Genomic DNA, 27,703 nt, shown 5'->3' with positions numbered 1-27,703 from the left:
CAGCAACCTAAGGATTGTTGCAATCTCAAGAACTCTCTGCTGCTCTACCAACATTCCTATCAAAGGTCAACAAGTGAAGAGTTCTTCTCTCAGGGAAAGATATTTTTTGTCAAGCACATGTCAAGGTGCACTGCTGTCAAAAAGTTGGCGTAAGCCACAAGAAAAAGTACAATCCTTCGAGCAGGATTTGAACCAGCGACCTAAGGATTACAGCAATTTCACCTACAGTCCTCCGCTCTACCAACTGAGCTATCGAAGGGTGTCAAATGTAATCAAACGCCATTACCGAGATGATCAGAGGTTCGGCAGAAGCATATGTTCCCTTTAAGAAATTAATCTGCTGAGTTTGATGGTTTCTTGGAGCTGCTGACGATTGCCCCCAGGTCTTCGTACGTTCAACTAATGCTCTATTCCTCTGAGCTACATCCCCTTAGATTGCAAGTAGTTGCATTTGGGAATAGACAAAAAGTGAGCCGAGGAATAAAATCGCTGTTTAGCCCTCTCACTGCGAAATGTCTTATTCTCTCTCCCTGTTGGTCTAGTGGTTAGGATTCATTTCTTTTACCACCGCGGCCTGGGTTTGATTCCCGCTCAGGGAATGACTTGCTTTTGGGGAAACACTAGGCATAAGTCAAAAACTTGGCACAACTGCAGAAAAAGTTATACTCTTCTGAGTCAGCAACCTAAGGATTGTTGCAATCTCAGAACTCTCTGCTGCTCTACCAACATTCCTATCAAAGGTCAACAAGTGAAGAGTTCTTCTCTCAGGGAAAGATATTTTTTGTCAAGCACATGTCAAGGTGCACTGCTGTCAAAAAGTTGGCGTAAGCCACAAGAAAAAGTACAATCCTTCGAGCAGGATTTGAACCAGCGACCTAAGGATTACAGCAATTTCACCTACAGTCCTCCGCTCTACCAACTGAGCTATCGAAGGGTGTCAAATGTAATCAAACGCCATTACCGAGATGATCAGAGGTTCGGCAGAAGCATATGTTCCCTTTAAGAAATTAATCTGCTGAGTTTGATGGTTTCTTGGAGCTGCTGACGATTGCCCCCAGGTCTTCGTACGTTCAACTAATGCTCTATTCCTCTGAGCTACATCCCCTTAGATTGCAAGTAGTTGCATTTGGGAATAGACAAAAAGTGAGCCGAGGAATAAAATCGCTGTTTAGCCCTCTCACTGCGAAATGTCTTATTCTCTCTCCCTGTTGGTCTAGTGGTTAGGATGCATTTCTTTTACCACCGCGGCCTGGGTTTGATTCCCGCTCAGGGAATGACTTGCTTTTGGGGAAACACTAGGCATAAGTCAAAAACTTGGCACAACTGCAGAAAAAGTTATACTCTTCTGAGTCAGCAACCTAAGGATTGTTGCAATCTCAAGAACTCTCTGCTGCTCTACCAACATTCCTATCAAAGGTCAACAAGTGAAGAGTTCTTCTCTCAGGGAAAGATATTTTTTGTCAAGCACATGTCAAGGTGCACTGCTGTCAAAAAGTTGGCGTAAGCCACAAGAAAAAGTACAATCCTTCGAGCAGGATTTGAACCAGCGACCTAAGGATTACAGCAATTTCACCTACAGTCCTCCGCTCTACCAACTGAGCTATCGAAGGGTGTCAAATGTAATCAAACGCCATTACCGAGATGATCAGAGGTTCGGCAGAAGCATATGTTCCCTTTAAGAAATTAATCTGCTGAGTTTGATGGTTTCTTGGAGCTGCTGACGATTGCCCCCAGGTCTTCGTACGTTCAACTAATGCTCTATTCCTCTGAGCTACATCCCCTTAGATTGCAAGTAGTTGCATTTGGGAATAGACAAAAAGTGAGCCGAGGAATAAAATCGCTGTTTAGCCCTCTCACTGCGAAATGTCTTATTCTCTCTCCCTGTTGGTCTAGTGGTTAGGATTCATTTCTTTTACCACCGCGGCCTGGGTTTGATTCCCGCTCAGGGAATGACTTGCTTTTGGGGAAACACTAGGCATAAGTCAAAAACTTGGCACAACTGCAGAAAAAGTTATACTCTTCTGAGTCAGCAACCTAAGGATTGTTGCAATCTCAAGAACTCTCTGCTGCTCTACCAACATTCCTATCAAAGGTCAACAAGTGAAGAGTTCTTCTCTCAGGGAAAGATATTTTTTGTCAAGCACATGTCAAGGTGCACTGCTGTCAAAAAGTTGGCGTAAGCCACAAGAAAAAGTACAATCCTTCGAGCAGGATTTGAACCAGCGACCTAAGGATTACAGCAATTTCACCTACAGTCCTCCGCTCTACCAACTGAGCTATCGAAGGGTGTCAAATGTAATCAAACGCCATTACCGAGATGATCAGAGGTTCGGCAGAAGCATATGTTCCATTTAAGAAATTAATCTGCTGAGTTTGATGGTTTCTTGGAGCTGCTGACGATTGCCCCCAGGTCTTCGTACGTTCAACTAATGCTCTATTCCTCTGAGCTACATCCCCTTAGATTGCAAGTAGTTGCATTTGGGAATAGACAAAAAGTGAGCCGAGGAATAAAATCGCTGTTTAGCCCTCTCACTGCGAAATGTCTTATTCTCTCTCCCTGTTGGTCTAGTGGTTAGGATTCATTTCTTTTACCACCGCGGCCTGGGTTTGATTCCCGCTCAGGGAATGACTTGCTTTTGGGGAAACACTAGGCATAAGTCAAAAACTTGGCACAACTGCAGAAAAAGTTATACTCTTCTGAGTCAGCAACCTAAGGATTGTTGCAATCTCAAGAACTCTCTGCTGCTCTACCAACATTCCTATCAAAGGTCAACAAGTGAAGAGTTCTTCTCTCAGGGAAAGATATTTTTGTCAAGCACATGTCAAGGTGCACTGCTGTCAAAAAGTTGGCGTAAGCCACAAGAAAAAGTACAATCCTTCGAGCAGGATTTGAACCAGCGACCTAAGGATTACAGCAATTTCACCTACAGTCCTCCGCTCTACCAACTGAGCTATCGAAGGGTGTCAAATGTAATCAAACGCCATTACCGAGATGATCAGAGGTTCGGCAGAAGCATATGTTCCCTTTAAGAAATTAATCTGCTGAGTTTGATGGTTTCTTGGAGCTGCTGACGATTGCCCCCAGGTCTTCGTACGTTCAACTAATGCTCTATTCCTCTGAGCTACATCCCCTTAGATTGCAAGTAGTTGCATTTGGGAATAGACAAAAAGTGAGCCGAGGAATAAAATCGCTGTTTAGCCCTCTCACTGCGAAATGTCTTATTCTCTCTCCCTGTTGGTCTAGTGGTTAGGATGCATTTCTTTTACCACCGCGGCCTGGGTTTGATTCCCGCTCAGGGAATGACTTGCTTTTGGGGAAACACTAGGCATAAGTCAAAAACTTGGCACAACTGCAGAAAAAGTTATACTCTTCTGAGTCAGCAACCTAAGGATTGTTGCAATCTCAAGAACTCTCTGCTGCTCTACCAACATTCCTATCAAAGGTCAACAAGTGAAGAGTTCTTCTCTCAGGGAAAGATATTTTTTGTCAAGCACATGTCAAGGTGCACTGCTGTCAAAAAGTTGGCGTAAGCCACAAGAAAAAGTACAATCCTTCGAGCAGGATTTGAACCAGCGACCTAAGGATTACAGCAATTTCACCTACAGTCCTCCGCTCTACCAACTGAGCTATCGAAGGGTGTCAAATGTAATCAAACGCCATTACCGAGATGATCAGAGGTTCGGCAGAAGCATATGTTCCCTTTAAGAAATTAATCTGCTGAGTTTGATGGTTTCTTGGAGCTGCTGACGATTGCCCCCAGGTCTTCGTACGTTCAACTAATGCTCTATTCCTCTGAGCTACATCCCTTAGATTGCAAGTAGTTGCATTTGGGAATAGACAAAAAGTGAGCCGAGGAATAAAATCGCTGTTTAGCCCTCTCACTGCGAAATGTCTTATTCTCTCTCCCTGTTGGTCTAGTGGTTAGGATTCATTTCTTTTACCACCGCGGCCTGGGTTTGATTCCCGCTCAGGGAATGACTTGCTTTTGGGGAAACACTAGGCATAAGTCAAAAACTTGGCACAACTGCAGAAAAAGTTATACTCTTCTGAGTCAGCAACCTAAGGATTGTTGCAATCTCAAGAACTCTCTGCTGCTCTACCAACATTCCTATCAAAGGTCAACAAGTGAAGAGTTCTTCTCTCAGGGAAAGATATTTTTTGTCAAGCACATGTCAAGGTGCACTGCTGTCAAAAAGTTGGCGTAAGCCACAAGAAAAAGTACAATCCTTCGAGCAGGATTTGAACCAGCGACCTAAGGATTACAGCAATTTCACCTACAGTCCTCCGCTCTACCAACTGAGCTATCGAAGGGTGTCAAATGTAATCAAACGCCATTACCGAGATGATCAGAGGTTCGGCAGAAGCATATGTTCCCTTTAAGAAATTAATCTGCTGAGTTTGATGGTTTCTTGGAGCTGCTGACGATTGCCCCCAGGTCTTCGTACGTTCAACTAATGCTCTATTCCTCTGAGCTACATCCCCTTAGATTGCAAGTAGTTGCATTTGGGAATAGACAAAAAGTGAGCCGAGGAATAAAATCGCTGTTTAGCCCTCTCACTGCGAAATGTCTTATTCTCTCTCCCTGTTGGTCTAGTGGTTAGGATTCATTTCTTTTACCACCGCGGCCTGGGTTTGATTCCCGCTCAGGGAATGACTTGCTTTTGGGGAAACACTAGGCATAAGTCAAAAACTTGGCACAACTGCAGAAAAAGTTATACTCTTCTGAGTCAGCAACCTAAGGATTGTTGCAATCTCAAGAACTCTCTGCTGCTCTACCAACATTCCTATCAAAGGTCAACAAGTGAAGAGTTCTTCTCTCAGGGAAAGATATTTTTTGTCAAGCACATGTCAAGGTGCACTGCTGTCAAACTTGTTGGCGTAAGCCACAAGAAAAAGTACAATCCTTCGAGCAGGATTTGAACCAGCGACCTAAGGATTACAGCAATTTCACCTACAGTCCTCCGCTCTACCAACTGAGCTATCGAAGGGTGTCAAATGTAATCAAACGCCATTACCGAGATGATCAGAGGTTCGGCAGAAGCATATGTTCCCTTTAAGAAATTAATCTGCTGAGTTTGATGGTTTCTTGGAGCTGCTGACGATTGCCCCCAGGTCTTCGTACGTTCAACTAATGCTCTATTCCTCTGAGCTACATCCCCTTAGATTGCAAGTAGTTGCATTTGGGAATAGACAAAAAGTGAGCCGAGGAATAAAATCGCTGTTTAGCCCTCTCACTGCGAAATGTCTTATTCTCTCTCCCTGTTGGTCTAGTGGTTAGGATTCATTTCTTTTACCACCGCGGCCTGGGTTTGATTCCCGCTCAGGGAATGACTTGCTTTTGGGGAAACACTAGGCATAAGTCAAAAACTTGGCACAACTGCAGAAAAAGTTATACTCTTCTGAGTCAGCAACCTAAGGATTGTTGCAATCTCAAGAACTCTCTGCTGCTCTACCAACATTCCTATCAAAGGTCAACAAGTGAAGAGTTCTTCTCTCAGGGAAAGATATTTTTTGTCAAGCACATGTCAAGGTGCACTGCTGTCAAAAAGTTGGCGTAAGCCACAAGAAAAAGTACAATCCTTCGAGCAGGATTTGAACCAGCGACCTAAGGATTACAGCAATTTCACCTACAGTCCTCCGCTCTACCAACTGAGCTATCGAAGGGTGTCAAATGTAATCAAACGCCATTACCGAGATGATCAGAGGTTCGGCAGAAGCATATGTTCCCTTTAAGAAATTAATCTGCTGAGTTTGATGGTTTCTTGGAGCTGCTGACGATTGCCCCCAGGTCTTCGTACGTTCAACTAATGCTCTATTCCTCTGAGCTACATCCCCTTAGATTGCAAGTAGTTGCATTTGGGAATAGACAAAAAGTGAGCCGAGGAATAAAATCGCTGTTTAGCCCTCTCACTGCGAAATGTCTTATTCTCTCTCCCTGTTGGTCTAGTGGTTAGGATTCATTTCTTTTACCACCGCGGCCTGGGTTTGATTCCCGCTCAGGGAATGACTTGCTTTTGGGGAAACACTAGGCATAAGTCAAAAACTTGGCACAACTGCAGAAAAAGTTATACTCTTCTGAGTCAGCAACCTAAGGATTGTTGCAATCTCAAGAACTCTCTGCTGCTCTACCAACATTCCTATCAAAGGTCAACAAGTGAAGAGTTCTTCTCTCAGGGAAAGATATTTTTTGTCAAGCACATGTCAATGTGCACTGCTGTCAAAAAGTTGGCGTAAGCCACAAGAAAAAGTACAATCCTTCGAGCCGGATTTGAACCAGCGACCTAAGGATTACAGCAATTTCACCTACAGTCCTCCGCTCTACCAACTGAGCTATCGAAGGGTGTCAAATGTAATCAAACGCCATTACCGAGATGATCAGAGGTTCGGCAGAAGCATATGTTCCCTTTAAGAAATTAATCTGCTGAGTTTGATGGTTTCTTGGAGCTGCTGACGATTGCCCCCAGGTCTTCGTACGTTCAACTAATGCTCTATTCCTCTGAGCTACATCCCCTTAGATTGCAAGTAGTTGCATTTGGGAATAGACAAAAAGTGAGCCGAGGAATAAAATCGCTGTTTAGCCCTCTCACTGCAAATGTCTTATTCTCTCTCCCTGTTGGTCTAGTGGTTAGGATTCATTTCTTTTACCACCGCGGCCTGGGTTTGATTCCCGCTCAGGGAATGACTTGCTTTTGGGGAAACACTAGGCATAAGTCAAAAACTTGGCACAACTGCAGAAAAAGTTATACTCTTCTGAGTCAGCAACCTAAGGATTGTTGCAATCTCAAGAACTCTCTGCTGCTCTACCAACATTCCTATCAAAGGTCAACAAGTGAAGAGTTCTTCTCTCAGGGAAAGATATTTTTTGTCAAGCACATGTCAAGGTGCACTGCTGTCAAAAAGTTGGCGTAAGCCACAAGAAAAAGTACAATCCTTCGAGCAGGATTTGAACCAGCGACCTAAGGATTACAGCAATTTCACCTACAGTCCTCCGCTCTACCAACTGAGCTATCGAAGGGTGTCAAATGTAATCAAACGCCATTACCGAGATGATCAGAGGTTCGGCAGAAGCATATGTTCCCTTTAAGAAATTAATCTGCTGAGTTTGATGGTTTCTTGGAGCTGCTGACGATTGCCCCCAGGTCTTCGTACGTTCAACTAATGCTCTATTCCTCTGAGCTACATCCCCTTAGATTGCAAGTAGTTGCATTTGGGAATAGACAAAAAGTGAGCCGAGGAATAAAATCGCTGTTTAGCCCTCTCACTGCGAAATGTCTTATTCTCTCTCCCTGTTGGTCTAGTGGTTAGGATTCATTTCTTTTACCACCGCGGCCTGGGTTTGATTCCCGCTCAGGGAATGACTTGCTTTTGGGGAAACACTAGGCATAAGTCAAAAACTTGGCACAACTGCAGAAAAAGTTATACTCTTCTGAGTCAGCAACCTAAGGATTGTTGCAATCTCAAGAACTCTCTGCTGCTCTACCAACATTCCTATCAAAGGTCAACAAGTGAAGAGTTCTTCTCTCAGGGAAAGATATTTTTTGTCAAGCACATGTCAATGGTGCACTGCTGTCAAAAGTTGGCGTAAGCCACAAGAAAAAGTACAATCCTTCGAGCAGGATTTGAACCAGCGACCTAAGGATTACAGCAATTTCACCTACAGTCCTCCGCTCTACCAACTGAGCTATCGAAGGGTGTCAAATGTAATCAAACGCCATTACCGAGATGATCAGAGGTTCGGCAGAAGCATATGTTCCCTTTAAGAAATTAATCTGCTGAATTTGATGGTTTCTTGGAGCTGCTGACGATTGCCCCAGGTCTTCGTACGTTCAACTAATGCTCTATTCCTCTGAGCTACATCCCCTTAGATTGCAAGTAGTTGCATTTGGGAATAGACAAAAAGTGAGCCGAGGAATAAAATCGCTGTTTAGCCCTCTCACTGCGAAATGTCTTATTCTCTCTCCCTGTTGGTCTAGTGGTTAGGATTCATTTCTTTTACCACCGCGGCCTGGGTTTGATTCCCGCTCAGGGAATGACTTGCTTTTGGGGAAACACTAGGCATAAGTCAAAAACTTGGCACAACTGCAGAAAAAGTTATACTCTTCTGAGTCAGCAACCTAAGGATTGTTGCAATCTCAAGAACTCTCTGCTGCTCTACCAACATTCCTATCAAAGGTCAACAAGTGAAGAGTTCTTCTCTCAGGGAAAGATATTTTTTGTCAAGCACATGTCAAGGTGCACTGCTGTCAAAAAGTTGGCGTAAGCCACAAGAAAAAGTACAATCCTTCGAGCCGGATTTGAACCAGCGACCTAAGGATTACAGCAATTTCACCTACAGTCCTCCGCTCTACCAACTGAGCTATCGAAGGGTGTCAAATGTAATCAAACGCCATTACCGAGATGATCAGAGGTTCGGCAGAAGCATATGTTCCCTTTAAGAAATTAATCTGCTGAGTTTGATGGTTTCTTGGAGCTGCTGACGATTGCCCCCAGGTCTTCGTACGTTCAACTAATGCTCTATTCCTCTGAGCTACATCCCCTTAGATTGCAAGTAGTTGCATTTGGGAATAGACAAAAAGTGAGCCGAGGAATAAAATCGCTGTTTAGCCCTCTCACTGCGAAATGTCTTATTCTCTCTCCCTGTTGGTCTAGTGGTTAGGATTCATTTCTTTTACCACCGCGGCCTGGGTTTGATTCCCGCTCAGGGAATGACTTGCTTTTGGGGAAACACTAGGCATAAGTCAAAAACTTGGCACAACTGCAGAAAAAGTTATACTCTTCTGAGTCAGCAACCTAAGGATTGTTGCAATCTCAAGAACTCTCTGCTGCTCTACCAACATTCCTATCAAAGGTCAACAAGTGAAGAGTTCTTCTCTCAGGGAAAGATATTTTTTGTCAAGCACATGTCAAGGTGCACTGCTGTCAAAAAGTTGGCGTAAGCCACAAGAAAAAGTACAATCCTTCGAGCAGGATTTGAACCAGCGACCTAAGGATTACAGCAATTTCACCTACAGTCCTCCGCTCTACCAACTGAGCTATCGAAGGGTGTCAAATGTAATCAAACGCCATTACCGAGATGATCAGAGGTTCGGCAGAAGCATATGTTCCCTTTAAGAAATTAATCTGCTGAGTTTGATGGTTTCTTGGAGCTGCTGACGATTGCCCCCAGGTCTTCGTACGTTCAACTAATGCTCTATTCCTCTGAGCTACATCCCCTTAGATTGCAAGTAGTTGCATTTGGGAATAGACAAAAAGTGAGCCGAGGAATAAAATCGCTGTTTAGCCCTCTCACTGCGAAATGTCTTATTCTCTCTCCCTGTTGGTCTAGTGGTTAGGATTCATTTCTTTTACCACCGCGGCCTGGGTTTGATTCCCGCTCAGGGAATGACTTGCTTTTGGGGAAACACTAGGCATAAGTCAAAAACTTGGCACAACTGCAGAAAAAGTTATACTCTTCTGAGTCAGCAACCTAAGGATTGTTGCAATCTCAAGAACTCTCTGCTGCTCTACCAACATTCCTATCAAAGGTCAACAAGTGAAGAGTTCTTCTCTCAGGGAAAGATATTTTTTGTCAAGCACATGTCAAGGTGCACTGCTGTCAAAAAGTTGGCGTAAGCCACAAGAAAAAGTACATCCTTCGAGCAGGATTTGAACCAGCGACCTAAGGATTACAGCAATTTCACCTACAGTCCTCCGCTCTACCAACTGAGCTATCGAAGGGTGTCAAATGTAATCAAACGCCATTACCGAGATGATCAGAGGTTCGGCAGAAGCATATGTTCCCTTTAAGAAATTAATCTGCTGAGTTTGATGGTTTCTTGGAGCTGCTGACGATTGCCCCCAGGTCTTCGTACGTTCAACTAATGCTCTATTCCTCTGAGCTACATCCCCTTAGATTGCAAGTAGTTGCATTTGGGAATAGACAAAAAGTGAGCCGAGGAATAAAATCGCTGTTTAGCCCTCTCACTGCAAAATGTCTTATTCTCTCTCCCTGTTGGTCTAGTGGTTAGGATTCATTTTTTTTACCACCGCGGCCTGGGTTTGATTCCCGCTCAGGGAATGACTTGCTTTTGGGGAAACACTAGGCATAAGTCAAAAACTTGGCACAACTGCAGAAAAAGTTATACTCTTCTGAGTCAGCAACCTAAGGATTGTTGCAATCTCAAGAACTCTCTGCTGCTCTACCAACATTCCTATCAAAGGTCAACAAGTGAAGAGTTCTTCTCTCAGGGAAAGATATTTTTTGTCAAGCACATGTCAAGGTGCACTGCTGTCAAAAAGTTGGCGTAAGCCACAAGAAAAAGTACAATCCTTCGAGCAGGATTTGAACCAGCGACCTAAGGATTACAGCAATTTCACCTACAGTCCTCCGCTCTACCAACTGAGCTATCGAAGGGTGTCAAATGTAATCAAACGCCATTACCGAGATGATCAGAGGTTCGGCAGAAGCATATGTTCCCTTTAAGAAATTAATCTGCTGAGTTTGATGGTTTCTTGGAGCTGCTGACGATTGCCCCCAGGTCTTCGTACGTTCAACTAATGCTCTATTCCTCTGAGCTACATCCCCTTAGATTGCAAGTAGTTGCATTTGGGAATAGACAAAAAGTGAGCCGAGGAATAAAATCGCTGTTTAGCCCTCTCACTGCGAAATGTCTTATTCTCTCTCCCTGTTGGTCTAGTGGTTAGGATTCATTTCTTTTACCACCGGCCTGGGTTTGATTCCCGCTCAGGGAATGACTTGCTTTTGGGGAAACACTAGGGATAAGTCAAAAACTTGGCACAACTGCAGAAAAAGTTATACACTTCTGAGTCAGCAACCTAAGGATTGTTGCAATCTCGAGAACTCTCTGCTGCTCTACCAACATTCCTATCAAAGGTCAACAAGTGAAGAGTTATTCCCTCAGGGAAAGATATTTTTTGTCAAGCACATGTCAAGGTGCACTGCTGTCAAATAGTTGGCGTAAGCCACAAGAAAAAGTACAATCCTTCGAGCAGTATTTGAACCAGCGACCTAAGGATCACAGTAATTTCACCAAAGGTCCTCCGCTCTACCAATTGAGCTATCGAAGGGTGTCAAATGTAATTGAACGCCATTACCGAGATGATCAGAGGTTCGGCAGAAGCATATGTTCCATTTAAGAAATTAATCTGCTGAATTTGATGTTTTCTTGGAGATGCTGACGATTGCCCCCAGGTCTTCGTACGTTCAACTAATGCTCTATTCCTCTGAGCTACATCCCCTTAGATTGCAAGTAGTTGCATTTGGGAATAGACAAAAAGTGAGCCGAGGAATAAAATCGCTGTTTAGCCCTCTCGCTGCGAAATGTCTTATTCTCTCTCCCTGTTGGTCTAGTGGTTAGGATGCATTTCTTTTACCACCGCGGCCTGGGTTTGATTCCCGCTCAGGGAATGACTTGCTTTTGGGGAAACACTAGGCATAAGTCAAAAACTTGGCACAACTGCAGAAAAAGTTATACTCTTCTGAGTCAGCAACCTAAGGATTGTTGCAATCTCAAGAACTCTCTGCTGCTCTACCAACATTCCTATCAAAGGTCAACAAGTGAAGAGTTCTTCTCTCAGGGAAAGATATTTTTTGTCAAGCACATGTCAAGGTGCACTGCTGTCAAAAAGTTGGCGTAAGCCACAAGAAAAAGTACAATCCTTCGAGCAGGATTTGAACCAGCGACCTAAGGATTACAGCAATTTCACCTACAGTCCTCCGCTCTACCAACTGAGCTATCGAAGGGTGTCAAATGTAATCAAACGCCATTACCGAGATGATCAGAGGTTCGGCAGAAGCATATGTTCCCTTTAAGAAATTAATCTGCTGAGTTTGATGGTTTCTTGGAGCTGCTGACGATTGCCCCCAGGTCTTCGTACGTTCAACTAATGCTCTATTCCTCTGAGCTACATCCCCTTAGATTGCAAGTAGTTGCATTTGGGAATAGACAAAAAGTGAGCCGAGGAATAAAATCGCTGTTTAGCCCTCTCACTGCAAAATGTCTGATTCTCTCTCACTGTTGGTCTAGTGGTTAGGATTCATTTCTTTTACCACCGCGGCCTGGGTTTGATTCCCGCTCAGGGAATGACTTGCTTTTGGGGAAACACTAGGCATAAGTCAAAAACTTGGCACAACTGCAGAAAAAGTTATACTCTTCTGAGTCAGCAACCTAAGGATTGTTGCAATCTCAAGAACTCTCTGCTGCTCTACCAACATTCCTATCAAAGGTCAACAAGTGAAGAGTTCTTCTCTCAGGGAAAGATATTTTTTGTCAAGCACATGTCAAGGTGCACTGCTGTCAAAAAGTTGGCGTAAGCCACAAGAAAAAGTACAATCCTTCGAGCCGGATTTGAACCAGCGACCTAAGGATTACAGCAATTTCACCTACAGTCCTCCGCTCTACCAACTGAGCTATCGAAGGGTGTCAAATGTAATCAAACGCCATTACCGAGATGATCAGAGGTTCGGCAGAAGCATATGTTCCCTTTAAGAAATTAATCTGCTGAGTTTGATGGTTTCTTGGAGCTGCTGACGATTGCCCCCAGGTCTTCGTACGTTCAACTAATGCTCTATTCCTCTGAGCTACATCCCCTTAGATTGCAAGTAGTTGCATTTGGGAATAGACAAAAAGTGAGCCGAGGAATAAAATCGCTGTTTAGCCCTCTCACTGCGAAATGTCTTATTCTCTCTCCCTGTTGGTCTAGTGGTTAGGATTCATTTCTTTTACCACCGCGGCCTGGGTTTGATTCCCGCTCAGGGAATGACTTGCTTTTGGGGAAACACTAGGCATAAGTCAAAAACTTGGCACAACTGCAGAAAAAGTTATACTCTTCTGAGTCAGCAACCTAAGGATTGTTGCAATCTCAAGAACTCTCTGCTGCTCTACCAACATTCCTATCAAAGGTCAACAAGTGAAGAGTTCTTCTCTCAGGGAAAGATATTTTTTGTCAAGCACATGTCAATGTGCACTGCTGTCAAAAGTTGGCGTAAGCCACAAGAAAAAGTACAATCCTTCGAGCAGGATTTGAACCAGCGACCTAAGGATTACAGCAATTTCACCTACAGTCCTCCGCTCTACCAACTGAGCTATCAAAGGGTGTCAAATGTAATCAAACGCCATTACCGAGATGATGATCAGAGGTTCGGCAGAAGCATATGTTCCCTTTAAGAAATTAATCTGCTGAGTTTGATGGTTTCTTGGAGCTGCTGACGATTGCCCCCAGGTCTTCGTACGTTCAACTAATGCTCTATTCCTCTGAGCTACATCCCCTTAGATTGCAAGTAGTTGCATTTGGGAATAGACAAAAAGTGAGCCGAGGAATAAAATCGCTGTTTAGCCCTCTCACTGCGAAATGTCTTATTCTCTCTCCCTGTTGGTCTAGTGGTTAGGATTCATTTTCTTTTACCACCGCGCCTGGGTTTGATTCCCGCTCAGGGAATGACTTGCTTTTGGGGAAACACTAGGCATAAGTCAAAAACTTGGCACAACTGCAGAAAAAGTTATACTCTTCTGAGTCAGCAACCTAAGGATTGTTGCAATCTCAAGAACTCTCTGCTGCTCTACCAACATTCCTATCAAAGGTCAACAAGTGAAGAGTTCTTCTCTCAGGGAAAGATATTTTTTGTCAAGCACATGTCAATGTGCACTGCTGTCAAATAGTTGGCGTAAGCCACAAGAAAAAGTACAATCCTTCGAGCAGGATTTGAACCAGCGACCTAAGGATTACAGCAATTTCACCTACAGTCCTCCGCTCTACCAACTGAGCTATCGAAGGGTGTCAAATGTAATCAAACGCCATTACCGAGATGATCAGAGGTTCGGCAGAAGCATATGTTCCCTTTAAGAAATTAATCTGCTGAGTTTGATGGTTTCTTGGAGCTGCTGACGATTGCCCCCAGGTCTTCGTACGTTCAACTAATGCTCTATTCCTCTGAGCTACATCCCCTTAGATTGCAAGTAGTTGCATTTGGGAATAGACAAAAAGTGAGCCGAGGAATAAAATCGCTGTTTAGCCCTCTCACTGCAAAATGTCTTATTCTCTCTCCCTGTTGGTCTAGTGGTTAGGATGCATTTCTTTTACCACCGCGGCCTGGGTTTGATTCCCGCTCAGGGAATGACTTGCTTTTGGGGAAACACTAGGCATAAGTCAAAAACTTGGCACAACTGCAGAAAAAGTTATACTCTTCTGAGTCAGCAACCTAAGGATTGTTGCAATCTCAAGAACTCTCTGCTGCTCTACCAACATTCCTATCAAAGGTCAACAAGTGAAGAGTTCTTCTCTCAGGGAAAGATATTTTTTGTCAAGCACATGTCAAGGTGCACTGCTGTCAAAAAGTTGGCGTAAGCCACAAGAAAAAGTACAATCCTTCGAGCAGGATTTGAACCAGCGACCTAAGGATTACAGCAATTTCACCTACAGTCCTCCGCTCTACCAACTGAGCTATCGAAGGGTGTCAAATGTAATCAAACGCCATTACCGAGATGATCAGAGGTTCGGCAGAAGCATATGTTCCCTTTAAGAAATTAATCTGCTGAGTTTGATGGTTTCTTGGAGCTGCTGACGATTGCCCCCAGGTCTTCGTACGTTCAACTAATGCTCTATTCCTCTGAGCTACATCCCCTTAGATTGCAAGTAGTTGCATTTGGGAATAGACAAAAAGTGAGCCGAGGAATAAAATCGCTGTTTAGCCCTCTCACTGCGAAATGTCTTATTCTCTCTCCCTGTTGGTCTAGTGGTTAGGATTCATCTTTTTTACCACCGCGGCCTGGGTTTGATTCCCGCTCAGGGAATGACTTGCTTTTGGGGAAACACTAGGCATAAGTCAAAAACTTGGCACAACTGCAGAAAAAGTTATACTCTTCTGAGTCAGCAACCTAAGGATTGTTGCAATCTCAAGAACTCTCTGCTGCTCTACCAACATTCCTATCAAAGGTCAACAAGTGAAGAGTTCTTCTCTCAGGGAAAGATATTTTTTGTCAAGCACATGTCAATGTGCACTGCTGTCAAATAGTTGGCGTAAGCCACAAGAAAAAGTACAATCCTTCGAGCAGGATTTGAACCAGCGACCTAAGGATTACAGCAATTTCACCTACAGTCCTCCGCTCTACCAACTGAGCTATCGAAGGGTGCAAATGTAATCAAACGCCATTACCGAGATGATCAGAGGTTCGGCAGAAGCATATGTTCCCTTTAAGAAATTAATCTGCTGAGTTTGATGGTTTCTTGGAGCTGCTGACGATTGCCCCCAGGTCTTCGTACGTTCAACTAATGCTCTATTCCTCTGAGCTACATCCCCTTAGATTGCAAGTAGTTGCATTTGGGAATAGACAAAAAGTGAGCCGAGGAATAAAATCGCTGTTTAGCCCTCTCACTGCGAAATGTCTTATTCTCTCTCCCTGTTGGTCTAGTGGTTAGGATTCATTTCTTTTACCACCGCGGCCTGGGTTTGATTCCCGCTCAGGGAATGACTTGCTTTTGGGGAAACACTAGGCATAAGTCAAAAACTTGGCACAACTGCAGAAAAAGTTATACTCTTCTGAGTCAGCAACCTAAGGATTGTTGCAATCTCAAGAACTCTCTGCTGCTCTACCAACATTCCTATCAAAGGTCAACAAGTGAAGAGTTCTTCTCTCAGGGAAAGATATTTTTTGTCAAGCACATGTCAATGTGCACTGCTGTCAAATAGTTGGCGTAAGCCACAAGAAAAAGTACAATCCTTCGAGCAGGATTTGAACCAGCGACCTAAGGATTACAGCAATTTCACCTACAGTCCTCCGCTCTACCAACTGAGCTATCAAAGGGTGTCAAATGTAATCAAACGCCATTACCGAGATGATCAGAGGTTCGGCAGAAGCATATGTTCCCTTTAAGAAATTAATCTGCTGAGTTTGATGGTTTCTTGGAGCTGCTGACGATTGCCCCCAGGTCTTCGTACGTTCAACTAATGCTCTATTCCTCTGAGCTACATCCCCTTAGATTGCAAGTAGTTGCATTTGGGAATAGACAAAAAGTGAGCCGAGGAATAAAATCGCTGTTTAGCCCTCTCACTGCGAAATGTCTTATTCTCTCTCCCTGTTGGTCTAGTGGTTAGGATTCATTTCTTTTACCACCGCGGCCTGGGTTTGATTCCCGCTCAGGGAATGACTTGCTTTTGGGGAAACACTAGGCATAAGTCAAAAACTTGGCACAACTGCAGAAAAAGTTATACTCTTCTGAGTCAGCAACCTAAGGATTGTTGCAATCTCGAGAACTCTCTGCTGCTCTACCAACATTCCTATCAAAGGTCAACAAGTGAAGAGTTCTTCTCTCAGGGAAAGATATTTTTGTCAAGCAAATGTCAATGTGCACTGCTGTCAAAAGTTGGCGGAAGCCACAAGTAAAAGTACAATCCTTCGAGCCGGATTTGAACCAGCAACCTAAGGATTACAGCAATTTCACCTACAGTCCTCCGCTCTACCAACTGAGCTATCGAAGGGTGTCAAATGTAATCAAACGCCATTACCGAGATGATCAGAGGTTCGGCAGAAGCATATGTTCCCTTTAAGAAATTAATCTGCTGAGTTTGATGGTTTCTTGGAGCTGCTGACGATTGCCCCCAGGTCTTCGTACGTTCAACTAATGCTCTATTCCTCTGAGCTACATCCCCTTAGATTGCAAGTAGTTGCATTTGGGAATAGACAAAAAGTGAGCCGAGGAATAAAATCGCTGTTTAGCCCTCTCACTGCAAAATGTCTTATTCTCTCTCCCTGTTGGTCTAGTGGTTAGGATTCATTTCTTTTACCACCGCGGCCTGGGTTTGATTCCCGCTCAGGGAATGACTTGCTTTTGGGGAAACACTAGGCATAAGTCAAAAACTTGGCACAACTGCAGAAAAAGTTATACTCTTCTGAGTCAGCAACCTAAGGATTGTTGCAATCTCAAGAACTCTCTGCTGCTCTACCAACATTCCTATCAAAGGTCAACAAGTGAAGAGTTCTTCTCTCAGGGAAAGATATTTTTTGTCAAGCACATGTCAAGGTGCACTGCTGTCAAAAAGTTGGCGTAAGCCACAAGAAAAAGTACAATCCTTCGAGCAGGATTTGAACCAGCGACCTAAGGATTACAGCAATTTCACCTACAGTCCTCCGCTCTACCAACTGAGCTATCGAAGGGTGTCAAATGTAATCAAACGCCATTACCGAGATGATCAGAGGTTCGGCAGAAGCATATGTTCCCTTTAAGAAATTAATCTGCTGAGTTTGATGGTTTCTTGGAGCTGCTGACGATTGCCCCCAGGTCTTCGTACGTTCAACTAATGCTCTATTCCTCTGAGCTACATCCCCTTAGATTGCAAGTAGTTGCATTTGGGAATAGACAAAAAGTGAGCCGAGGAATAAAATCGCTGTTTAGCCCTCTCACTGCGAAATGTCTTATTCTCTCTCCCTGTTGGTCTAGTGGTTAGGATTCATTTCTTTTACCACCGCGGCCTGGGTTTGATTCCCGCTCAGGGAATGACTTGCTTTTGGGGAAACACTAGGCATAAGTCAAAAACTTGGCACAACTGCAGAAAAAGTTATACTCTTCTGAGTCAGCAACCTAAGGATTGTTGCAATCTCGAGAACTCTCTGCTGCTCTACCAACATTCCTATCAAAGGTCAACAAGTGAAGAGTTCTTCTCTCAGGGAAAGATATTTTTTGTCAAGCACATGTCAATGTGCACTGCTGTCAAATAGTTGGCGTAAGCCACAAGAAAAAGTACAATCCTTCGAGCAGGATTTGAACCAGCGACCTAAGGATTACAGCAATTTCACCTACAGTCCTCCGCTCTACCAACTGAGCTATCAAAGGGTGTCAAATGTAATCAAACGCCATTACCGAGATGATCAGAGGTTCGGCAGAAGCATATGTTCCCTTTAAGAAATTAATCTGCTGAGTTTGATGGTTTCTTGGAGCTGCTGACGATTGCCCCCAGGTCTTCGTACGTTCAACTAATGCTCTATTCCTCTGAGCTACATCCCCTTAGATTGCAAGTAGTTGCATTTGGGAATAGACAAAAAGTGAGCCGAGGAATAAAATCGCTGTTTAGCCCTCTCACTGCGAAATGTCTTATTCTCTCTCCCTGTTGGTCTAGTGGTTAGGATTCATTTCTTTTACCACCGCGGCCTGGGTTTGATTCCCGCTCAGGGAATGACTTGCTTTTGGGGAAACACTAGGCATAAGTCAAAAACTTGGCACAACTGCAGAAAAAGTTATACTCTTCTGAGTCAGCAACCTAAGGATTGTTGCAATCTCGAGAACTCTCTGCTGCTCTACCAACATTCCTATCAAAGGTCAACAAGTGAAGAGTTCTTCTCTCAGGGAAAGATATTTTTTGTCAAGCACATGTCAATGTGCACTGCTGTCAAAAAGTTGGCGTAAGCCACAAGAAAAAGTACAATCCTTCGAGCAGGATTTGAACCAGCGACCTAAGGATTACAGCAATTTCACCTACAGTCCTCCGCTCTACCAACTGAGCTATCAAAGGGTGTCAAATGTAATCAAACGCCATTACCGAGATGATCAGAGGTTCGGCAGAAGCATATGTTCCCTTTAAGAAATTAATCTGCTGAGTTTGATGGTTTCTTGGAGCTGCTGACGATTGCCCCCAGGTCTTCGTACGTTCAACTAATGCTCTATTCCTCTGAGCTACATCCCCTTAGATTGCAAGTAGTTGCATTTGGGAATAGACAAAAAGTGAGCCGAGGAATAAAATCGCTGTTTAGCCCTCTCACTGCGAAATGTCTTATTCTCTCTCCCTGTTGGTCTAGTGGTTAGGATTCATTTCTTTTACCACCGCGGCCTGGGTTTGATTCCCGCTCAGGGAATGACTTGCTTTTGGGGAAACACTAGGCATAAGTCAAAAACTTGGCACAACTGCAGAAAAAGTTATACTCTTCTGAGTCAGCAACCTAAGGATTGTTGCAATCTCGAGAACTCTCTGCTGCTCTACCAACATTCCTATCAAAGGTCAACAAGTGAAGAGTTCTTCTCTCAGGGAAAGATATTTTTTGTCAAGCACATGTCAATGTGCACTGCTGTCAAAAAGTTGGCGTAAGCCACAAGAAAAAGTACAATCCTTCGAGCAGGATTTGAACCAGCGACCTAAGGATTACAGCAATTTCACCTACAGTCCTCCGCTCTACCAACTGAGCTATCGAAGGGTGTCAAATGTAATCAAACGCCATTACCGAGATGATCAGAGGTTCGGCAGAAGCATATGTTCCCTTTAAGAAATTAATCTGCTGAGTTTGATGGTTTCTTGGAGCTGCTGACGATTGCCCCCAGGTCTTCGTACGTTCAACTAATGCTCTATTCCTCTGAGCTACATCCCCTTAGATTGCAAGTAGTTGCATTTGGGAATAGACAAAAAGTGAGCCGAGGAATAAAATCGCTGTTTAGCCCTCTCACTGCGAAATGTCTTATTCTCTCTCCCTGTTGGTCTAGTGGTTAGGATTCATTTCTTTTACCACCGCGGCCTGGGTTTGATTCCCGCTCAGGGAATGACTTGCTTTTGGGGAAACACTAGGCATAAGTCAAAAACTTGGCACAACTGCAGAAAAAGTTATACTCTTCTGAGTCAGCAACCTAAGGATTGTTGCAATCTCGAGAACTCTCTGCTGCTCTACCAACATTCCTATCAAAGGTCAACAAGTGAAGAGTTCTTCTCTCAGGGAAAGATATTTTTTGTCAAGCACATGTCAAGGTGCACTGCTGTCAAAAAGTTGGCGTAAGCCACAAGAAAAAGTACAATCCTTCGAGCAGGATTTGAACCAGCGACCTAAGGATTACAGCAATTTCACCTACAGTCCTCCGCTCTACCAACTGAGCTATCGAAGGGTGTCAAATGTAATCAAACGCCATTACCGAGATGATCAGAGGTTCGGCAGAAGCATATGTTCCCTTTAAGAAATTAATCTGCTGAGTTTGATGGTTTCTTGGAGCTGCTGACGATTGCCCCCAGGTCTTCGTACGTTCAACTAATGCTCTATTCCTCTGAGCTACATCCCCTTAGATTGCAAGTAGTTGCATTTGGGAATAGACAAAAAGTGAGCCGAGGAATAAAATCGCTGTTTAGCCCTCTCACTGCGAAATGTCTTATTCTCTCTCCCTGTTGGTCTAGTGGTTAGGATGCATTTCTTTTACCACCGCGGCCTGGGTTTGATTCCCGCTCAGGGAATGACTTGCTTTTGGTGAAACACTAGGCATAAGTCAAAAACTTGGCACAACTGCAGAAAAAGTTATACTCTTCTGAGTCAGCAACCTAAGGATTGTTGCAATCTCAAGAACTCTCTGCTGCTCTACCAACATTCCTATCAAAGGTCAACAAGTGAAGAGTTCTTCTCTCAGGGAAAGATATTTTTTGTCAAGCACATGTCAAGGTGCACTGCTGTCAAAAAGTTGGCGTAAGCCACAAGAAAAAGTACAATCCTTCGAGCCAGATTTGAACCAGCGACCTAAGGATTACAGCAATTTCACCTACAGTCCTCCGCTCTACCAACTGAACTATCGAAGGGTGTCAAATGTAATCAAACGCCATTACCGAGATGATCAGAGGTTCGGCAGAAGCATATGTTCCATTTAAGAAATTAATCTGCTGAGTTTGATGGTTTCTTGGAGCTGCTGACGATTGCCCCCAGGTCTTCGTACGTTCAACTAATGCTCTATTCCTCTGAGCTACATCCCCTTAGATTGCAAGTAGTTGCATTTGGGAATAGACAAAAAGTGAGCCGAGGAATAAAATCGCTGTTTAGCCCTCTCACTGCGAAATGTCTTATTCTCTCTCCCTGTTGGTCTAGTGGTTAGGATTCATTTCTTTTACCACCGCGGCCTGGGTTTGATTCCCGCTCAGGGAATGACTTGCTTTTGGGGAAACACTAGGCATAAGTCAAAAACTTGGCACAACTGCAGAAAAAGTTATACTCTTCTGAGTCAGCAACCTAAGGATTGTTGCAATCTCGAGAACTCTCTGCTGCTCTACCAACATTCCTATCAAAGGTCAACAAGTGAAGAGTTCTTCTCTCAGGGAAAGATATTTTTTGTCAAGCACATGTCAAGGTGCACTGCTGTCAAAAAGTTGGCGTAAGCCACAAGAAAAAGTACAATCCTTCGAGCAGGATTTGAACCAGCGACCTAAGGATTACAGCAATTTCACCTACAGTCCTCCGCTCTACCAACTGAGCTATCGAAGGGTGTCAAATGTAATCAAACGCCATTACCGAGATGATCAGAGGTTCGGCAGAAGCATATGTTCCCTTTAAGAAATTAATCTGCTGAGTTTGATGGTTTCTTGGAGCTGCTGACGATTGCCCCCAGGTCTTCGTACGTTCAACTAATGCTCTATTCCTCTGAGCTACATCCCCTTAGATTGCAAGTAGTTGCATTTGGGAATAGACAAAAAGTGAGCCGAGGAATAAAATCGCTGTTTAGCCCTCTCACTGCGAAATGTCTTATTCTCTCTCCCTGTTGGTCTAGTGGTTAGGATTCATTTCTTTTACCACCGCGGCCTGGGTTTGATTCCCGCTCAGGGAATGACTTGCTTTTGGGGAAACACTAGGCATAAGTCAAAAACTTGGCACAACTGCAGAAAAAGTTATACTCTTCTGAGTCAGCAACCTAAGGATTGTTGCAATCTCAGAACTCTCTGCTGCTCTACCAACATTCCTATCAAAGGTCAACAAGTGAAGAGTTCTTCTCTCAGGGAAAGATATTTTTTGTCAAGCACATGTCAATGTGCACTGCTGTCAAAAGTTGGCGGAAGCCACAAGAAAAAGTACAATCCTTCGAGCAGGATTTGAACCAGCGACCTAAGGATTACAGCAATTTCACCTACAGTCCTCCGCTCTACCAACTGAGCTATCGAAGGGTGTCAAATGTAATCAAACGCCATTACCGAGATGATCAGAGGTTCGGCAGAAGCATATGTTCCCTTTAAGAAATTAATCTGCTGAGTTTGATGGTTTCTTGGAGCTGCTGACGATTGCCCCCAGGTCTTCGTACGTTCAACTAATGCTCTATTCCTCTGAGCTACATCCCCTTAGATTGCAAGTAGTTGCATTTGGGAATAGACAAAAAGTGAGCCGAGGAATAAAATCGCTGTTTAGCCCTCTCACTGCAAAATGTCTTATTCTCTCTCCCTGTTGGTCTAGTGGTTAGGATTCATTTCTTTTACCACCGCGGCCTGGGTTTGATTCCCGCTCAGGGAATGACTTGCTTTTGGGGAAACACTAGGCATAAGTCAAAAACTTGGCACAACTGCAGAAAAAGTTATACTCTTCTGAGTCAGCAACCTAAGGATTGTTGCAATCTCAAGAACTCTCTGCTGCTCTACCAACATTCCTATCAAAGGTCAACAAGTGAAGAGTTCTTCTCTCAGGGAAAGATATTTTTTGTCAAGCACATGTCAAGGTGCACTGCTGTCAAAAAGTTGGCGTAAGCCACAAGAAAAAGTACAATCCTTCGAGCAGGATTTGAACCAGCGACCTAAGGATTACAGCAATTTCACCTACAGTCCTCCGCTCTACCAACTGAGCTATCGAAGGGTGTCAAATGTAATCAAACGCCATTACCGAGATGATCAGAGGTTCGGCAGAAGCATATGTTCCCTTTAAGAAATTAATCTGCTGAGTTTGATGGTTTCTTGGAGCTGCTGACGATTGCCCCCAGGTCTTCGTACGTTCAACTAATGCTCTATTCCTCTGAGCTACATCCCCTTAGATTGCAAGTAGTTGCATTTGGGAATAGACAAAAAGTGAGCCGAGGAATAAAATCGCTGTTTAGCCCTCTCACTGCGAAATGTCTTATTCTCTCTCCCTGTTGGTCTAGTGGTTAGGATTCATTTCTTTTACCACCGCGGCCTGGGTTTGATTCCCGCTCAGGGAATGACTTGCTTTTGGGGAAACACTAGGCATAAGTCAAAAACTTGGCACAACTGCAGAAAAAGTTATACTCTTCTGAGTCAGCAACCTAAGGATTGTTGCAATCTCGAGAACTCTCTGCTGCTCTACCAACATTCCTATCAAAGGTCAACAAGTGAAGAGTTCTTCTCTCAGGGAAAGATATTTTTTGTCAAGCACATGTCAAGGTGCACTGCTGTCAAAAAGTTGGCGTAAGCCACAAGAAAAAGTACAATCCTTCGAGCAGGATTTGAACCAGCGACCTAAGGATTACAGCAATTTCACCTACAGTCCTCCGCTCTACCAACTGAGCTATCGAAGGGTGTCAAATGTAATCAAACGCCATTACCGAGATGATCAGAGGTTCGGCAGAAGCATATGTTCCATTTAAGAAATTAATCTGCTGAGTTTGATGGTTTCTTGGAGCTGCTGACGATTGCCCCCAGGTCTTCGTACGTTCAACTAATGCTCTATTCCTCTGAGCTACATCCCCTTAGATTGCAAGTAGTTGCATTTGGGAATAGACAAAAAGTGAGCCGAGGAATAAAATCGCTGTTTAGCCCTCTCACTGCGAAATGTCTTATTCTCTCTCCCTGTTGGTCTAGTGGTTAGGATTCATTTCTTTTACCACCGCGGCCTGGGTTTGATTCCCGCTCAGGGAATGACTTGCTTTTGGGGAAACACTAGGCATAAGTCAAAAACTTGGCACAACTGCAGAAAAAGTTATACTCTTCTGAGTCAGCAACCTAAGGATTGTTGGAATCTCAGAACTCTCTGCTGCTCTACCAACATTCCTATCAAAGGTCAACAAGTGAAGAGTTCTTCTCTCAGGGAAAGATATTTTTTGTCAAGCACATGTCAAGGTGCACTGCTGTCAAAAAGTTGGCGTAAGCCACAAGAAAAAGTACAATCCTTCGAGCAGGATTTGAACCAGCGACCTAAGGATTACAGCAATTTCACCTACAGTCCTCCGCTCTACCAACTGAGCTATCGAAGGGTGTCAAATGTAATCAAACGCCATTACCGAGATGATCAGAGGTTCGGCAGAAGCATATGTTCCCTTTAAGAAATTAATCTGCTGAGTTTGATGGTTTCTTGGAGCTGCTGACGATTGCCCCCAGGTCTTCGTACGTTCAACTAATGCTCTATTCCTCTGAGCTACATCCCCTTAGATTGCAAGTAGTTGCATTTGGGAATAGACAAAAAGTGAGCCGAGGAATAAAATCGCTGTTTAGCCCTCTCACTGCGAAATGTCTTATTCTCTCTCCCTGTTGGTCTAGTGGTTAGGATGCATTTCGTTTACCACCGCGGCCTGGGTTTGATTCCCGCTCAGGGAATGACTTGCTTTTGGGGAAACACTAGGCATAAGTCAAAAACTTGGCACAACTGCAGAAAAAGTTATACTCTTCTGAGTCAGCAACCTAAGGATTGTTGGAATCTCAAGAACTCTCTGCTGCTCTACCAACATTCCTATCAAAGGTCAACAAGTGAAGAGATCTTCTCTCAGGGAAAGATATTTTTTGTCAAGCTCATGTCAATGTGCACTGCTGTCAAATAGTTGGCGTAAGCCACAAGAAAAAGTGCAATCCTTCGAGCAGGATTTGAACAAGCGACCTAAGGATTACAGCAATTTCACCTACAGTCCTCCGCTCTACCAACTGAGCTATCGAAGGGTGTCAAATGTAATCAAACGCCATTACCGAGATGATCAGAGGTTCGGCAGAAGCATATGTTCCATTTAAGAAATTAATCTGCTGAATTTGATGGTTTCTTGGAGCTGCTGACGATTGCCCCCAGGTCTTCGTACGTTCAACTAATGCTCTATTCCTCTGAGCTACATCCCCTTAGATTGCAAGTAGTTGCATTTGGGAATAGACAAAAAGTGAGCCGAGGAATAAAATCGCTGTTTAGCCCTCTCACTGCGAAATGTCTTATTCTCTCTCCCTGTTGGTCTAGTGGTTAGGATGCATTTCGTTTACCACCGCGGCCTGGGTTTGATTCCCGCTCAGGGAATGACTTGCTTTTGGGGAAACACTAGGCATAAGTCAAAAACTTGGCACAACTGCAGAAAAAGTTATACTCTTCTGAGTCAGCAACCTAAGGATTGTTGCAATCTCGAGAACTCTCTGCTGCTCTACCAACATTCCTATCAAAGGTCAACAAGTCAAGAGTTCTTCTCTCAGGGAAAGATATTTTTTGACAAGCACATGTCAAGTTGCACTGCTGTCAAAAAGTTGGCGTAAGCCACAAGAAAAAGTACAATCCTTCGAGCAGGATTTGAACCAGCGACCTAAGGATTACAGCAATTTCACCTACAGTCCTCCGCTCTACCAACTGAGCTATCGAAGGGTGTCAAATGTAATCAAACGCCATTACCGAGATGATCAGAGGTTCGGCAGAAGCATATGTTCCCTTTAAGAAATTAATCTGCTGAGTTTGATGGTTTCTTGGAGCTGCTGACGATTGCCCCCAGGTCTTCGTACGTTCAACTAATGCTCTATTCCTCTGAGCTACATCCCCTTAGATTGCAAGTAGTTGCATTTGGGAATAGACAAAAAGTGAGCCGAGGAATAAAATCGCTGTTTAGCCCTCTCACTGCGAAATGTCTTATTCTCTCTCCCTGTTGGTCTAGTGGTTAGGATTCATTTCTTTTACCACCGCGGCCTGGGTTTGATTCCCGCGCAGGGAATGACTTGCTTTTGGGGAAACACTAGGCATAAGTCAAAAACTTGGCACAACTGCAGAAAAGTTATACTCTTCTGAGTCAGCAACCTAAGGATTGTTGCAATCTCAAGAACTCTCTGCTGCTCTACCAACATTCCTATCAAAGGTCAACAAGTGAAGAGTTCTTCGCTCAGGGAAAGATATTTTTTTGTCAAGCACATGTCAAGGTGCACTGCTGTCAAAAAGTTGGCGTAAGCCACAAGAAAAAGTACAATCCTTCGAGCCGGATTTGAACCAGCGACCTAAGGATTACAGCAATTTCACCTACAGTCCTCCGCTCTACCAACTGAGCTATCGAAGGGTGTCAAATGTAATCAAACGCCATTACCGAGATGATCAGAGGTTCGGCAGAAGCATATGTTCCCTTTAAGAAATTAATCTGCTGAGTTTGATGGTTTCTTGGAGCTGCTGACGATTGCCCCCAGGTCTTCGTACGTTCAACTAATGCTCTATTCCTCTGAGCTACATCCCCTTAGATTGCAAGTAGTTGCATTTGGGAATAGACAAAAAGTGAGCCGAGGAATAAAATCGCTGTTTAGCCCTCTCACTGCGAAATGTCTTATTCTCTCTCCCTGTTGGTCTAGTGGTTAGGATTCATTTCTTTTACCACCGCGGCCTGGGTTTGATTCCCGCTCAGGGAATGACTTGCTTTTGGGGAAACACTAGGCATAAGTCAAAAACTTGGCACAACTGCAGAAAAAGTTATACTCTTCTGAGTCAGCAACCTAAGGATTGTTGCAATCTCAAGAACTCTCTGCTGCTCTACCAACATTCCTATCAAAGGTCAACAAGTGAAGAGTTCTTCTCTCAGGGAAAGATATTTTTTGTCAAGCACATGTCAAGGTGCACTGCTGTCAAACTTGTTGGCGTAAGCCACAAGAAAAATTACAATCCTTCGAGCCGGATTTGAACCAGCGACCTAAGGATTACAGCAATTTCACCTACAGTCCTCCGCTCTACCAACTGAGCTATCGAAGGGTGTCAAATGTAATCAAACGCCATTACCGAGATGATCAGAGGTTCGGCAGAAGCATATGTTCCCTTTAAGAAATTAATCTGCTGAGTTTGATGGTTTCTTGGAGCTGCTGACGATTGCCCCCAGGTCTTCGTACGTTCAACTAATGCTCTATTCCTCTGAGCTACATCCCCTTAGATTGCAAGTAGTTGCATTTGGGAATAGACAAAAAGTGAGCCGAGGAATAAAATCGCTGTTTAGCCCTCTCACTGCAAAATGTCTGATTCTCTCTCACTGTTGGTCTAGTGGTTAGGAATCAGTTCTTCTACCACCGCGGCCTGGGTTTGATTCCCGCTCAGGGAATGACTTGCTTTTGGGGAAACACTAGGCATAAGTCAAAAACCTGGCACAACTGCAGAAAAAGTTATACTCTTCTGAGTCAGCAACCTAAGGATTGTTGGAATCTCAAGAACTCTCTGCTGCTCTACCAACATTCCTATCAAAGGTCAACAAGTGAAGAGTTCTTCTCTCAGGGAAAGATATTTTTTGTCAAGCACATGTCAAGGTGCACTGCTGTCAAAAAGTTGGAGTAAGCCACAAGAAAAAGTACAATCCTTCGAGCCGGATTTGAACCAGCGACCTAAGGATTACAGCAATTTCACCTACAGTCCTCCGCTCTACCAACTGAGCTATCGAAGGGTGTCAAATGTAATCAAACGCCATTACCGAGATGATCAGAGGTTCGGCAGAAGCATATGTTCCATTTAAGAAATTAATCTGCTGAGTTTGATGGTTTCTTGGAGCTGCTGACGATTGCCCCCAGGTCTTCGTACGTTCAACTAATGCTCTATTCCTCTGAGCTACATCCCCTTAGATTGCAAGTAGTTGCATTTGGGAATAGACAAAAAGTGAGCCGAGGAATAAAATCGCTGTTTAGCCCTCTCACTGCAAAATGTCTTATTCTCTCTCCCTGTTGGTCTAGTGGTTAGGATGCATTTCTTTTACCACCGCGGCCTGGGTTTGATTCCCGCTCAGGGAATGACTTGCTTTTGGGGAAACACTAGGCATAAGTCAAAACTTGGCACAACTGCAGAAAAAGTTATACTCTTCTGA

General features: G+C 43.9%; 8 non-coding genes across 8 annotated transcripts; all 8 read right to left on the bottom strand.

The window, feature by feature from the left end:
* Window positions 1-6,254: 6,254 nt before the first annotated feature.
* On the bottom strand, window positions 6,255-6,341 carry trnay-gua (transfer RNA tyrosine (anticodon GUA)). The gene is given in 2 exon segments: window positions 6,255-6,290; window positions 6,305-6,341. It is a non-coding gene; the product is annotated as a tRNA-Tyr (tRNA).
* Window positions 6,342-8,280: 1,939 nt separating this feature from the next.
* trnay-gua (transfer RNA tyrosine (anticodon GUA)) lies at window positions 8,281-8,367 on the bottom strand. The gene is given in 2 exon segments: window positions 8,281-8,316; window positions 8,331-8,367. It is a non-coding gene; the product is annotated as a tRNA-Tyr (tRNA).
* A 2,614-nt stretch (window positions 8,368-10,981) lies between these two features.
* trnak-uuu (transfer RNA lysine (anticodon UUU)) lies at window positions 10,982-11,068 on the bottom strand. Its single transcript is given in 2 exon segments — window positions 10,982-11,017; window positions 11,032-11,068. It is a non-coding gene; the product is annotated as a tRNA-Lys (tRNA).
* A 1,265-nt stretch (window positions 11,069-12,333) lies between these two features.
* Window positions 12,334-12,420, bottom strand: trnay-gua (transfer RNA tyrosine (anticodon GUA)). Its single transcript is given in 2 exon segments — window positions 12,334-12,369; window positions 12,384-12,420. It is a non-coding gene; the product is annotated as a tRNA-Tyr (tRNA).
* Window positions 12,421-16,388: 3,968 nt separating this feature from the next.
* trnay-gua (transfer RNA tyrosine (anticodon GUA)) lies at window positions 16,389-16,475 on the bottom strand. The gene is given in 2 exon segments: window positions 16,389-16,424; window positions 16,439-16,475. It is a non-coding gene; the product is annotated as a tRNA-Tyr (tRNA).
* A 9,374-nt stretch (window positions 16,476-25,849) lies between these two features.
* On the bottom strand, window positions 25,850-25,936 carry trnay-gua (transfer RNA tyrosine (anticodon GUA)). Its single transcript is given in 2 exon segments — window positions 25,850-25,885; window positions 25,900-25,936. It is a non-coding gene; the product is annotated as a tRNA-Tyr (tRNA).
* Window positions 25,937-26,526: 590 nt separating this feature from the next.
* Window positions 26,527-26,613, bottom strand: trnay-gua (transfer RNA tyrosine (anticodon GUA)). The gene is given in 2 exon segments: window positions 26,527-26,562; window positions 26,577-26,613. It is a non-coding gene; the product is annotated as a tRNA-Tyr (tRNA).
* A 589-nt stretch (window positions 26,614-27,202) lies between these two features.
* On the bottom strand, window positions 27,203-27,289 carry trnay-gua (transfer RNA tyrosine (anticodon GUA)). The gene is given in 2 exon segments: window positions 27,203-27,238; window positions 27,253-27,289. It is a non-coding gene; the product is annotated as a tRNA-Tyr (tRNA).
* Between the last annotated feature and the right edge of the window lie 414 nt (window positions 27,290-27,703).

Source organism: Oncorhynchus masou, chromosome 27 (assembly GCF_036934945.1).
Source record: "Oncorhynchus masou masou isolate Uvic2021 chromosome 27, UVic_Omas_1.1, whole genome shotgun sequence".
Lineage (NCBI taxonomy): Eukaryota > Metazoa > Chordata > Actinopteri > Salmoniformes > Salmonidae > Oncorhynchus > Oncorhynchus masou.
This window is presented reverse-complemented; position numbering and strand designations above follow the sequence as displayed.